At 39.4% G+C, this 15,918-nt stretch overlaps 1 protein-coding gene across 2 annotated transcripts in view; it reads right to left on the bottom strand.

Annotated features, from left to right (window-relative positions):
• The window catches only part of bdg (bedraggled), an 842,871-nt gene that overhangs the window by 487,120 nt on the left and 339,833 nt on the right, over nt 1-15,918 (bottom strand). The window contains exon 1 of one of the 2 annotated variants that reach the window (XM_067143396.2): nt 13,957-14,321. The exons of the other annotated variant lie outside the window; for it this stretch is intronic. The gene's annotated coding sequence lies outside the window, so the exon portion shown is untranslated. Of the gene's footprint in view, nt 1-13,956; nt 14,322-15,918 lie in introns of those variants that run through there. 2 annotated transcript variants of the gene reach the window in all.

Below are 15,918 nucleotides of genomic sequence, written 5' to 3'. Positions count from 1 at the left end.
CTCTCACAAGGCCCCTGTTCAGCATGGCAGGTGAGGCCGCCTGGTCGAGGTACTGGTCATTCTCCCCAGTTGTATCCCCCAACCCAATGTCTCACGCTCCAGGACAGTGGCCTTGAGGCGGTAGGGGTGGGATCCCTCGCCGAGTCGGAGGGAAATACCAACCCTGCAGGGTGAACAGATTAAGTACCTTGTCGGTCAAAACAATAACCGCCAACTTCCTACTTTTACAAGTTTTATTAAATTTTGTCTTTTTCTTGATACATGTATTTATTTGCGTTTGAATGATAGTCCATACGCAGAGAAAAAAATCGTCTTTTTAAAGTGCCCAGATTAATCATATAAATTGGATTGAAACTTGTAGCATTGAACATTACCTCCACTGGTTCTCAAGTTGGTGCCTACGAGACACTAGCTGAGTCTGTCGTTGCTTCCAGGTTCCTCATTTCCATCTTTTCTGCCCGACCCCCCTTCATTATCTCATGTTCTCTTTCCATACCGACGGAATTAGATTTGCGAGATCAAGAGAATCTCATTATCGTACCCTTCGTGAAACCCCCTTTTATTTTGCTGATACCTTCATTTTTCGAAGAGTCGGATTCTTTGTTTTTCTTCTCTAACTAGAATTAAGAGGGGACTGTTACCTACTTGCATTTTTCCCTTAAGACAATAAAAACCACCACCAACATTCAAAGCTTATTCAAATACTGTAGATTTGAATCTCCACGGAAACGTAGTCGCATAGTCTACGCAGAGTTAACAGCGAAACCGCACCTTCTGCCTAGCTGAACAAACTGGAGTGGATAGAGCGAGACTTGTTATCGAAAGAGTTTTAAATTCGATGGGCAGAGGGTGATCCTAAGCGGCCAGTCAGTATCGGTCAAATAAATTGGTTCTACTCTCTTATTAACTCATTGCATTTACTATATTAAATGTGAATATCTTATACTATATTTCTATTGTTCTCCTATTCCAGTTGTTGTTATCTTAAGGGAACTAAATCAACACCAAAAAGATTATTTCAAGCGGGCACATATGTTACGTTCAAAGGGAATATGTATGATTGACACGATTAAGATACCGCCATTAAAGTTTACTAAAATGCCTTCGAAGGGTCCCAGTAAGTGGTTAGATCTTCATGATCGATTTTCGACGTCTATCCCGATTGTGCATTTATTTTCACCTTTTCCCTGTTAAGAAAGGAACAAACTTTTGCGGCTAATCAACATACACTACAGTATATTAATTTATAAGACAATGGTTTTACGAGGAAAGGAGATCTGAACCCGGCACCACGTTGGACGCACTTAACAGGTCGGATCTGCACAAGGTATGAATTCTGGGGGGAATAAATCTTCAACTTGATATAACCCTTTCAGACACTAAAATTCTTCTTGCTTTTATATATTGTCCACCAGAAGTTGGGTTCATGGCTTCAATGCTGAATGATCCTATGTATTCTCATGTAATGAGTTATAAATATATGGAACTAAACTCTTCCAACTTCTGTCTAGAAATTTCTTGATAACTCGTGCGATCCATGCGCCAAATTTCTTGAAAAACTTCCCGTATCAATAAGCTGTTAAACAATTATCTGGAATTTTTGTTTGTTTGCTAGTTTGCTCTACGTCGCACCGACACAGATAGGTCTTATGGCGAAGATGGGACAGGAAAAGCCTAGGAATGGGAAGGAAGCGGCCGTGGCCTTGATTAAGGTACAGCCCCAGAATTTGCCTGGTGTGAAAATGGGAAACCACTGAAAACCATCTTCAGGGCTGCCGACAATGGGGTTCGAACCCACTATCTCCCGGATGCAAGCTCATAGCTGCGCGACCCTAACCGGACGGCCAACTCACCCGGTATTATCTGGAATTACTGGAGACTCTCCTTCAATGGAATTTCTGAGGTACACTTGGCCACTCCGCTCGATTTGTTTTCGAAATGTATTTGCAAATGTGTAACATACATACATACATACATACATACATACATACATACATACATACATACATACATACATACATACATACATACATACATACATACATACATTACCATTATAGACTGTTATGCCTTTCAGCGTTCAGTCTGCAAGCCTCTGAGAATTTACTAAACGTCGCCACAATCCTCGATTTGCAACTAGTGTTGTGGCCTCATTTAGTTCTATACCTCTTATCTTTAAATCGTTAGAAACAGAGTCTAACCATCGTCGTCTTGGTCTCCCTCTACTTCTCTTACCCTCCATAACAGAGTCCATTATTCTCCTAGGTAACATATCCTCCTCCATTCGCCTCACATGACCCCACCACCGAAGCCGGTTTATGCGTACAGCTTCATCCATCGAGTTCATTCCTAAATTAGCCTTTATCTCCTCATTCCGAGTAGCCTCCTGCCATTGTTCCCACCTGTTTGTACCAGCAATCATTCTTGCTACTTTCATGTCTGTTACTTCTAACTTATGAATAAGATATCCTGAGTCCACACAGCTTTCGCTCCCGTAAAGCAAAGTTGGTCTGAAAACAGACCGATGTAAAGATAGTTTCGTCTGGGAGCTGACTTCCTTCTTACAGAATACTGCTGATCGCAACTGCGAGCTCACTGCATTAGCTTTACTACACCTTGATTCAATCTCGCTTACTATATTACCATCCTGGGAAAAAACACAGCCTAAATACTTGAAATTATCGACCTGTTCTAGCTTTGTATCACCAATCTGACATTCAATTCTGTTGAATTTCTTACCCACTGACATCAATTTAGTCTTCGAGAGGCTAATTTTCATACCATACTCATTGCACCTATTTTCAAGTTCTAAGATGTTAGACTGCAGGCTTTCGGCACAGTCTGCCATTAAGACCAAGTCGTCAGCATAGGCCAAACTATTTACTACATTTCCACCTAACTGAATCCCTCCCTGCCATTTTATACCTTTCAGCATATGATCCATGTAAACTACAAACAGCAAAGGTGAAAAATTACAGCCTTGTCTAACTCCTGTAAGTACCCTGAACCAAGAACTCATTCTACCATCAATTCTCACTGAAGCCCAATTGTCAACATAAATGCCTTTGATTGATTTTAATAATCTACCTTTAATTCCATAGTCCCCCAGTATAGCGAACATCTTTTCCCTCGGTACCCTGTCATATGCTTTCTCTAGATCTACGAAACATAAACACAACTGCCTATTCCTCTCGTAGCATTTTTCAATTACCTGGCGCATACTGAAAATTTGATCCTGACAGCCTCTCTGTGGTCTGAAACCACACTGGTTTTCATCCAACTTCCTCTCAACGACTGATCGCACCCTCCCTTCCAAGATGCCAGTGAATACTTTGCCTGGTATACTAATCAAATGTGTAATGTAACAAAAATATATATTGTAAAACTGTTGGCACTCCTGTCATGTTCACAATCTATAGAAGACCGAGCTCGATAGCTGCAGTCGCTTAAGTGCGGCCAGTATCCAGTATTCGGGAGATAGTAGGTTCGAACCCCACTGTCGGCAGCCCTGAAAATGTTTTTCCGTGGTTTCCCATTTTCACACCAGGCAAATGCTGGGGCTGTACCTTAATTAAGGCCACGGCCGCTTCCTTCCCACTCCTAGCCCTTCCCTGTCCCATCGTCGCCATAAGACCTATCTGAGTCGGTGCGACGTAAAGCAACTAGAAAAAAAATTATCTATAGAAGACAGCAATCGATACTCGATACTAAATACATTTTACGCGTCACTGCGGTTGTTCGCTTTGTGTGTTAGCCGTAACACATTAATAGCAAGCCTCAGCGCAAGTGCTCACTTACTTCTAGGTTAGGTTAAAAGAGGGAGTTCACTGCATTACCTTGCACTGTGGCCAATTGCATCTTTTGTGCTTTTCCCACTCCACAGCAAATGATACGTATTAAGAGCAACATTAGAAAGTTTACTTTAATCAATGAAGTGACTGAAACTAATGGAACATTGTCCTACAGCATATAGCAAAGCAAAGTCACCTTCGTACATGCCATGAAGGCCCTTGGAGGAGTGGAAGGTAAAGGCTTCCACCATTGTTAACCTCGGCACGTGATGGGGTAGAGTGGTTCGCTCTACGCCCGGCCGCCTTTGCCCCCAGGAATTAACCTGCTACTCATTTTTGGTGTAGGCTGAGTGAACCTCAGGGCCATATGCACCTCCGGAAGTGGAAATCTCGTTTCTTAAATTTTACGACTCCTGACGGGGATTCGAACCCACGTCCTTCCGGGCGAACCGAGCACGCCTTTACCGCCTCGGGCAGGTAGCCCCTGTCCTACAGCATATGCCCATCAAAATTATTTTAAATCGAGGATTTCCAAATTTGCTAGATTAGTAATTTCCTTGTTAAGAAAGGAGTACACTTTTGCGGCTAATCAACATACACTACAGCATATAAATTTATAAGACAATGGTTTGATGATGCTTGTTATTTTAAGGGGCCTAACATCGAAGGTTATCGGCCCAGACAATGGTTTATCGAGGAAATGTGATCTGAACCCGGCACCACATTGGACGCACTTAACAGGTCGGATCTGCAAAAGGAATGATTTCTGGGGTAGGGGTGGCGATAAATCTTCAACTTACTATCATCAGAGGTTGCCAAACGACAAAGTATAGTGGCATTTAACAAAGAAATGTTAGGTACATTTTAAGTTATTTTTTTTTTTTTGCAAGGGGCTTTACGTCGCACCGACACAGATAGGTCTTATGGCGACGATGGGATAGGAAAGGCCTAGGAGTTGGAAGGAAGCGGCCGTAGCCTTAATTAAGGTACAGCCCCAGCATTTGCCTGGTGTGAAAATGGGAAACCACGGAAAACCATTTTCAGGGCTGCCGATAGTGGGATTCGAACCTACTATCTCCCGGATGCAAGCTCACAGCCGCGCGCCTCTACGCGCACGGCCAACTCGCCCGGTAGTTTTAAAAAAATAGACATATTATTATAATGGTTTGCCCCAGAGGAGTGCGACAGGCCTCAGCAGCCGGCACAATTCCTATCCCCGCCGCAAGATGGGGGCTTCATTTATTCCATCCCTGACCCGGCCAATGACTGGAAAACAGGTTGTAGGTTTTCATATTATAATGGTTCATATTCAAAATGGTGTGAAAATGTGAAACCACCGAAAACCATCTTCAGGACTGCCGACAGTGGAGTTCGATCCAACTACGCAAGCTCACAGCTGCGCGCCCCTAACCGCACGACCAACTCGCTCGGTGGGGTCAAATACTAACGTACAACGTATCAAATTTGGTTCTGTAAAATATCCATACAAAAAACTAAAGATAGGGTACTGTTGTTGAAAGCAAACAAAACCAGACTATCAGTCATTGCCATAGTTCTTGCAATGTCCAAGTGTTGTCCCAGTGAATGAACCTTGAATGCCTCAACTTACCCCCCCCCCCCCCCCCGCCGTTTGCAGTGGCGCAGTCTGTTAGACGATGTCCTTCCTTTCGAGGGTGTTTAAATCCGAAAAAATCTCTGCCGTTGGCTTCTAGAAACTAATAGAACTTCTGCGGAAGAAAACTTCGAAACCTTGGCGTCTTCTTAAATTCTACAGCGAACTGAAGAGACTTCAAATATATATAACGTTTTCTTTACATAGATTTTAGTCATTTATTTTGAAAACTTGAGTCGAACCAGGGCGTTGACTTACTGAGTTGTGGGAAAACACTATTGAAGTATGCAGTTGTGACAATTAGACACTGATGATAACGCCTTCCAGTTTTTTATCGAACTGATAGTTCTGAAATTTGTGATAAAGTATCTTCAAATGATAAGCTCAAGTCATGTCGTCTTGTACCGCAGTGACAAGTATAAGGGGCTAACATTATTCTCTCTTCACAGTTCAGTTCCGCAAGATGAGGGCTTAGACAAAAATTTGATATGGTTTCGATCACAGAAAGGAACAATAAATATTTGTCCAAAACGCCAATGGCAAGGAACTGATCACGAGTCCTGTAACAATGTCGCAGGCCTGTTCAGCTTGTTTTACAGTGTGGCCTACCTTTTCCTGTTAAGAACTCCGCTAGCATCACAAATATGAAAGTCCACATACAAATAAAAATATATGTTGTTATTCGTTTTAACTAACATGTCCGACTCCTTGGATGAATGGTCGGCGTTGAGGCCTTCGATTCAAAGGGTCCCAGGTTAGATTCCCTGCCGGGTCGGGGATTTTAATTGCGTCTGATTAATCCTTCTGGCTCAGGGACTAAGTGTGTGTGTTTGTCCCAACACTTCATATTCTGACAACAAACCACACTCCCAACTATCATTGAATCACGCAATGTGATTACATCTTTCCATACAGGGTTGCGTCAGGAAGGGCATCTGGCCGTAAAATAGAGCCTAATCCACATGTGTGACACAGCCCGCATACGCTGTGAGGACTATCGTCACTAAATTAATGAATTGGTTTTTTACAAAGAAAAGGTTGCTAAAGTGACGAAATGAATTTCTTTAATGTTCTCCCTTGATTTCGGACATCACCAAAATAGTGAATGTTTGTTTATTTACAAAGAAAAACATTTTAAGTGTCAAATTAAACAATGTTTTAAATTTGAGCCCTTGATCTTGTATATCGCCGCCAAATTAGTGAATATTAGCTTATATACAAAGAAAATATTGTTAAAGTAACAAAATGAATATGTTATTAACTTTTTCGCTTGATGGTGGACTTCATCAACAAATTAATGAATGTTGACTTATTTGCAAAGAAAAATCTGTTTAAGGGGGGAGGTACACTTTTACTGGTCAAAAAATATCATTTTTCAATTTATTTATTTTCTTTATAGAATAAACTTTTCTCGTTAATATGTTGAAGGAATGTTGTAAATATCTCTAACGGTATTCAAGATATGTCCCATAATCTTTACACATGTTACGCAGCCTTTTCCTCCCATTGGTTAGTTTAAACATCATTCTCCGAAACTTTAATTTTTACCTTTGTTTTCCTTCATAACTCAAACAGTTTTTGAGTTATCTTGATGAAATTTTTTATGCATATGTAGTTTTTGCTTCTTAACAATGTGAACTAGAACCATTGCTGTAACTTTTGCTTTTGGTAATTTTTGGGGAGAAAATACTTCAAGAAAATGCTGAAAATTAAACTACTCCTATAAAAAGGGAGAAAAAATATTGTCTCAAAGGATTACCAAAAGATCTTAGTTCACATTGTTAAAACAAGCATTGTAAACATTCCAAAACAGTTATATTATAAGAATATGAAAATTTGTAGAAATTATCAAGGAAAAGCATAATAAATGTATAAATTAGTCCAAAATTTTGAAAATTAATTTATATTAACATGGGGCAGTTAATTACAAATGTTCAAACGGAATACTAAAGGAGAAGAGCAGTATTATGAGTGTGTGAAATTTCATTTCAACAGAACATAGTGTTACTGAGAAATAAAAGGTTAAATATTGTAGATTTTTATACTTGTAAAGGTGTACCTTCACCCTTAAGTGCCAAAATAAATTTTTGAAGTTTTGCCCTTGACATTGGACATCATCACCAAGTTAGTAAATGTTGGTTTATTTACAAAAAAAACTGTTTAAGAGGCAAATTCAACATATTTTTAAATTTTCTCCCTTGATAGTGGATATCGTCGCCAAACTAGTGAATGTTGGATTACTTACAAAGAAAAGATTGTTAAAGTGACAAAATGTATAAGTTTTTAAACGTTTTCCTTTGACGTGTGACATCGTCACTAAATTAGTGAATGTTGGTTGATTTACAAAGAAAAACCTGTTTAAGTGACTAAATAAGTTTTTAAATCTTTTACGTTGACATTGGCCACTACTGTATTACTAAATTAATGAATGTAGGTTTGTTAGAAAAGTAATTAACTGAGTCACTAGTAATTTAGCAGGATATTTTAATGCTTGATTCGAAATAATTATGTCTCTAGCCCGAAACATGAGTTCCTATTCAGAACTTTATACCCAACTCTGTCTTCTCTCCAAGATCTGGGAGTTCGTAATAGGATTCTACGGACACCTTGTATTTCACTTAAACCCTGTGATGGCCTGTGCGACAATTCTGCCATGCAAATTATCAGTGATTACAGGAGACTCAAGTAATGATAATTTCTGTTTCTATGCACTGAGACAAATTTGTTTACTCTTGGGTAATTCACGGTAATTTCTTTATGTCAGCCGACATTTGTTGTAAAAAATATGAGACACGTCTGCGATAGAATTAATCTGAAGTACCGAGCTCGATAGCTGCAGTCGCTGAAGTGCGGCCAGTATTCGGGAGATAGTGGGTGGGAACCCCACTGTCGGCAGCCCTGAAGATGATTTTCCATGGTTTCCAATTTTTACACAAGGCAAATGCTGAAGTTGTACCTTAATTAAGGCCATGGCCGCTTCCCTCTCACTCCTAGCCCTTTCCTGTCCCATCGCATCGTCGCCATACGAACTATCTGTGTCGGTGCGAAGTAAAGCAGCTTGTTAAAAACCTGTTGTTATTTTAAGAACGCTTTGCATTATGCATGAGCTTTAGCGGGTCACTATCAACCCCGGGTTAGAGATGGCACTACGTGGGGGAAGGGTTGTGTGTCAGTGTTCATTCGTCCGTCACTCTTCCGTATTGTAAACCAGAATAAAAGTCAGTAGCTGGATTTGCAACATGAAGTTTCAAAATATGTGCCACGGTTAAGTTGGTGTAGATGTGGTCAAACATTGATCAGTTTCTAAGCAATTCGAATTAAGATTGTTTGCAGCTAACATTTTGGCTTCGTTTCTATTTATTTGTGTGTTTGTGTGGGCAATTGTTTTAACGAATGAACTACGTCAAGTTAAAATACAGATCCCGTTGCACTGACGAACATTGTTGTCGAAGCTTAAAATAGTTTTAACTGAAACAAATCCAGATTATAGTGAAATAATTGCAAATTTAAAAGAAATTAATATTAAATTAAAAGTAAAATTATATTATTTGTCATGTTTACTGCAGCCCGTACATATAAATCGTAATAGGTATTAGTCTATGAATAAGCAACGCTCTTCAATCAATCCATCAATCAACATTTAATGCTGTTGCCCAGGGAGCAGATTCCCTATCAGTTGTTTACCTACAAATGATTTCAAAGAACTTCGAAATTTATCGAATATTTCCCGTGATAAATTATTCCAATCCCTAATTTCCCTTTCTATAAATGAGTATTTGCCCCAATTGATCATCTTGAATTCCAACTTTATCCCAATACTATGATCTTTCTTAATTTTAAAATCTCCACTCAAACTTATTCGTCTACTGATATCATTCCACGCTTAGTCGAATAGCTCGTCTCCTTACTTCCAAGTCTTCCCAGTCCAACGTTTGTTCTAAAGAAACCTATTTCTGTTTATTATATTCACAAGTTGTTTTATGAAAGTAGGCCTATCTGTGAGAAAAGCCTTTACTGAGAATTGATCTTCAGGTGTAAATGAGTTTTGAGAATATTTAATAGTTGCAGCAAATACGAGTTTGTGATATTTACTCATTATGATAAGTTTATGATTTACTTATTTCAACCACAAATTAATTTGTGATAAAAAGTACATCACATCATGAGTTTTAAGAGTTTAAAAGAAGTATTCTTAATCTGTGTTCCATATTATTATATGTATCATCTTGTTTCCTAGTATAATAAACTGAAAGAAACTATAGCAAGGACATGAGAATTACCTGTGATAAAACTTCCCTTCCAAATCCTTTCTGCAGAGATTATTGCGTCAAACATTGCTGACTTCAGAACACTGCACAATCTGTCATTGACATTTAGGCAAGGTTGCGCATAGATTCAGCATTCGCTGGCCACAGCATCTAAAAGCACCGTTGAGCTACAGGCCGTGATTCGAAGACACGGTTTTTTATCGTGTTCTTATTTATTTAATATCCAAAAACAATACAGGAACCCTATTTTACCAAAGGTATATTAGCTTTATAGTTTAAAAATCATAAAAAAAGAATTCTTATAAACAAAGTTTACAAAGAATGTTAATTTATGTACACATAACAACATTGTCTCTTGAGTACATGATACAATGGTTTAGAAAGTTACAGGTTACAACCATTCAGGTAGTATTGTAAAAATATCTTCTCATTTCAAACACTGGACACTCAAATATCAAATGATCCATTGTCTGAATTGATTCACAAAAGCATAAGTAGCCGTCTACAACGTTAAGTTTAATGCGTTCCAAATAAGATTTCAATTGCCCATGGCTAGTTAAACATTGAGTAAAAACAAAGTTGGACTTTACACAATAGTCGATTGTGAACTTCCGGAAATAATTTTTCTCGCGTAAAGGATCCTTTCAAACTACATGCCCATAACATATTCCAGTGATTTAAAATATATTGCCCGATTTTTCTTTGAGAATAGCAAATTGGAGATTATGGTCTGCAATATCCAAAAGAGACATAGCAGCTGATTTAGCTAATGAATCTATTTTTCATTACCTTTAAACCCAGTGTGACCTCTAATCCAAGATGTAAAGATGAGAGAACACTCCTGAGCTATTGCCCTGATATTAACAGCTATTGGATTTAAGTCATATTTATCGTTTACCGAGTTCAATGCAGCTTGCGAATCACTAAAGATTCGTACTCTTTTGTTCTTAGTTTCCCACCATTGTAACCGACATTTTAAGGCACAAAATTCCACCTGAAAAATTGAGCAGTTGGGAGAAATATTTCAGCATCATTCTCATAGACCTTATGAATTTTTCTAATTTCAGTCCCAAGTAATTACGAATTAACCCACTGGAACATGGATTACAATAACACAGGATTAAATACAAAAAACTGCACAATGAAATGGTGAATGCGTTTTTCCTTATAGTTATGTGACGTTAATATGGCTGCTGGACACAATCACAAACACTTTCTTTCCCGAAGCTATTATAATCAAGGAAACAAAAGTACAAGACTATTTCTTGGAATATAATTATTGAGGAAATCGTTCGTTGGAACATATGAAAATACACTGACCGGCAAAATTAATGGATCACTTGAATTCTCAAAGGAAAAACCACGCTACATTGTGAAACATTTTTTATTATTTACATTATTATTTTTATGAAAAACATCTAAGTAATGTAATCTGTCTATTATTGCTACCCTAAGTTATTTAGATACATTTTTCATGAAAGTAATCAAGGTAAATAAAAAAATAACTCTTTCACCATTTAACATGCTTTTTTTCTTTGAAAATTCAAGTGATCCATGCATTTTTTCGGTCACAGCATTAGTTTTAGCTCTAGGTTCGTTGCTTGTTCGCAGCCATCCCCAATGTCACAAAATCATGCATGGAGAAAAGCAGAAAAACCTGTTATGATATAGTACAATCTATGCGAGAAGTATCATACTAAACATGAGAGACAGCCCCTAGTTAAAAAAATTCAGACATCTAGTAAAAAACCGAACCTAACAATCTGATAATATATCGTCGCTGCCGGGACAAAACCTCCTATGTGAAATATTTTTAGTTTAGAACTTTGGCTGGTAAGGTTCCTTCATCTAAGGTGCAATATTGTGTGCATATGGTCAAGGCATTCTCGCTCTTCACATTGTATGTGCTGCGGGTCAGTATATCTCCAAAACATATTATCACAAAGGAGGTTTTGTCCCGGCAACGACGATATTTTCTCTAGATGAGAAACACCAAGAGAATGGATTGAAGCTTCACATGTTTATCTCTTCTGGCCATACTTCATTATCATTTGATGACTACCTCTGTCCGACTCGTTGGCTGAACGGTCAGCGTACTGGCCTTCGGTTCAGAGGGTCCCGGGTTCGATTCCCGGCCGGGTCGGGGATTTTAACCTTAATTGGTGAATTCCAATTGCACGGGGGCTGGGTGTATGTGTTGTCTTCATCATCATTTCATCCTCATCACAACTCGCAGGTCGCCTACGGGCGAACCCTTCCTGGGATATCCCGGCATTGAAAGCCATACGACTGCCTCTGCAGTTGCACCAAAAAGGGATACGAGAATTTAAGTTCACTTCGTCATTAGGATCCTGGTATAATGTTCGTACAATTAATTGCACTGAGTCAGCAATAAGTGAAGCCTCCGTGGCTCAAGCGGCAGCGCGTCGGCCTCTCACCGTTGGGTTCCGTGGTTCAAATCCCGGTCACTCCATGTGAGATTTGTACTGGACAAAGCGGAGGCGGGAAAGGTTTCTCTCCGGGTACTCCGGTTTTCCCTGTCACCTTTCATTCCAGCAACACTCTCCAATATCATTTCATCTGTCAGTCATTCATCATTGCCCCAGAGGAGTGCGACAGACTTCGGCAGCCGGCACATTTACTATTCTCGCGGCTAGATGGGGCTTCATTCATTTCATCCCTGACCCGGTCAATGACTGGAAAAAAGGTTGAAGGTTTTAATTTTTCAACAATAAGTAGGAACAAGTAGTTCAACAAGTATTCCGATTCTGACAGACCCATATTTCTTTAAGAAGTACAAGAATTTGAAAGAGGTTAGTACTAGATTCGGTCTTTCTAGAATCACTTCCCCTTCTTGATATTTGATTATATTCCTTAGTATGCTTGAAGGTGTACTGAGAAATATTAAAATGTCAACATTTACCGGTACATTAGACATGTCATTAAATTTTCAATATAAAAATAATATTTGCTTTACGTCCCAGTAACTGCTTTTTACATTCTGGGAGACGTCAAGGTGCCGGAATTTAGTCCCGCAGGTGTTCTAGTAAGTCTACAGACACGAGGATGATGGACTTGAGCACCATCAAATACCACCGGACTGAGCCAGGATCGAACCTGTCAAGTCGGAGTCAGAAGGCCAGCGCCTCAACCTTCTGAGCAACTCCGTCCGGCAATTCTTCAATCTGATTGGAATTAGAGCTGAAGATGAATATCCACAGCCTGTTTCCAGTCATTCGACCGTGTCAGGAATGGAATAAATGAAGCCCCATCTAGCGGCGAGGATAGTAAATGTGCCTGTCGCACTCCTCGGGGGCAATGATGAATGACTGACAGATGAAATGAAATGTTAATGGACAGAGTTGCTGGAATGAAAGATGACAGGGAAAAGGGGAATACACGGAGAAAAACATGTCCCGCCTTCGCTTTGTCCAGAAAAAATCTCACATGGAGTGACCGGGATTTGAACCATGACACCCAGTGGTGAGAGGCCGGTGCGCTGTAGAGCTGAGGATATCGCCAATAATAATAATAATAATAATAATAATAATAATAATAATAATAATAATAATAATAATAATAATAATAATAATATTAAGCAAAGTATGTTTCAAATTTCGCGCACCTTGTTTTATGCAGCCAGTGACACTGCTTTTTATGTTAAGGGACTAGACTACAAAAGCAGCAGAAAGAACCGGAAACGCCAATATCATCGAATGTCGACGTGACAATGACCAATCTGACTTTGATTTAACACAGGTCGTTTCTCTCACTTACTTCATGTAAATACAGGAAAGGTAGCTACTAATAGTTACAAGTAAAACATAATTTTAGTCTTGATTATAAACGGTCACAGGCCACGTAAAAAACACATTACTACGGAACAACTATACTCTAAAACAAGTGAAAGGGATTTATGACCTCAATGATCATTACCTCACAGAAAACCAGTAACAACAACAAAAAATACTGTATCTTTAATTTGGGATCCTTTCAGTATTCGTAAGTCGAGGCGGTTACACTATATGACATAATAATAAAATTATTATTATTTATTAATAATAATAATGATAATAATAATAATAATAATAAGTCGGCAAGGTCCAAATTTGAAGATCGCAACGGAGGAATACGGATTACACTCCCACTGAATCTCAAGAAGTTGTGAATTCTTCACGATGGAAAGCTGTGACTTGGTTTCCTAATAATTATCAACGATCGTACGCCAACATTCAGCTGATCCAGACTGCTTATAATACAACAGTAATGCAAACACTGTACTAACCTTCATGTTGCCTTGTTACTGGAAACAGTAATTATTCACATAAACACGTTCTTGTCTCCATTTAGTAGAGAGAAAAAGAATCACTATTACTTCCTATTCTCGGTATGCACTGGAATCTGGCCACAGGTATTTTATGCAACAAGCTTGTTGACGAGAAAGAATTCTCACAATTTCCCTAAACAAAGCACTAATTTCTGCAGCACAGGTAACTCACAAAACTCTTCCAGTACGGAAGCCACTAAATGAAACGAAGTACCACTGAGAAACACAGTTGAAGTATACCGGCAATAAAAGCACAGACTTCGTTTACTTTGGCCTCGTGAACGTAAAAATGGATAATTCAGAGACAAAGCAAGGTTTCCGAGGTGCAGCGAGCACTCGACAGCAAGCGACTGGACTCGCGAGGTGGCAGGCAAGAGCGAGACGATGGCAACTGCTTCCAGACCAGCAGAACGAACAGCCCACGGGCCTCAGTTCCGTTACAGTACACCCAGCTGTCTCACTTGGCTGCAGCCTAGCGGACGGGACAAACCTGTCGGGTACAAACAACCCCACAACCCTGCACCAGACAAGGGGAAGTTCTTTATCATCGAAGGAGGATGCCAACAGCTACAGGTATCAGGTTACAGTAACCTGCCGAAGGGGCATACTTAAACTACAATTACTAAAAAATGCCCCTCATTGTCTGTCTAGACATATTTTCTTCAGAAGGGGCCGTGTTTAAGCATAAACAATAGACAGCATCAAGATTTCTCCTAAGGAGAAGGAAAGAAATAAAAAATGTAGGAAACATCATATGAAGATAAAGTTGGAAATCAAGAAGACAAATTGGGACAAATATTCATTTATAGGACGAGGAAGGGATTGGAATAATTTATCAAATTTCTTAGTTCTTTCAAACGTTTAAGAAAAGGCTATGTAAACAACTGATAAGGAATCTGTCATCTGGGCGACAACCCTCAATATAGATGATTGATTGATTGATTGATTGATTGATTGATTGATTGATTGATTGATTGATTGATTGATTGATTGATTGATTGATTGATTGATTGATTGATTGATTGATTGATTGAAAGAACAACATCCGAAATTTTCAAACCAGGCAAATGTTGGGGCTGTAGTCTACCTTCATTAAGGCCAGGGCCTCCACCTTCCCAATCCTAGCCCTTTTCCCTTCCTTGCGTCGCCGAAAACCTTCAGTGTGTTAGTGCGACGTTAAACCGCGCGCGGCTGTGAGCTTGCATCCGGGAGATAGTAGGTTCGAATCCCACTATCGGCAGCCCTGAAGATGGTTTTCCGTGGTTTCCCATTTTCACGCCAGGCAAATGCTGGGGCTGTACCTTAATTAAGGCCACGGCCGCTTCCTTCCAACTTCTAGGCCTTTCCTATCCCATCGTCGCCATAAGACCTATCTGCGTCGGTGCGACGTAAAGCCCCTAGCAAAAAAAAATATTCTGTCAACGAAAAAGATTTTAATCATTGAGGGGTTGGGTGGGGGTGAGGTTTAGGGACACTGAACAACCATTATTTTCTTAAATTCGGGAATGATAAATATTTGATTGAACAATAAGAAAGAAATATGTTACTTTCTCAGTTGTAAGGATTAAGATATTTCGCTGAAAGGACTGGGAAAAAATCAATTTACTGTATAAGTTATTTGATTTTTAAAAGATTGAAAGTCATATTAACTAGTCTACACTGAAAAAATCGGCGGAGGCAGTATCATTTTGACACTTTAAAGGCGTGAAAACATAAAATATTTCCTTCTTTCCTTCTTAATCAGATTTTTCTCCAGGGTTGGCTTTTCTCTCGGACTCGTCGAGTCTCGAGAGAGGGATCTCACATCTACCGCCTCAAGGTCAGTGTCCTGGAGAGTGAGACTTTGGGTCAGGAATACAGCTGGGGAGGGGGACCAGTACCCGTCCAGGCAGTCTCACTTGCTATGCTGAACAGGAGCCT

Source organism: Anabrus simplex, chromosome 3 (genome assembly GCF_040414725.1).
Source record: "Anabrus simplex isolate iqAnaSimp1 chromosome 3, ASM4041472v1, whole genome shotgun sequence".
In the NCBI taxonomy this organism is placed as follows: Eukaryota; Metazoa; Arthropoda; class Insecta; order Orthoptera; family Tettigoniidae; genus Anabrus; species Anabrus simplex.
This window is presented reverse-complemented; position numbering and strand designations above follow the sequence as displayed.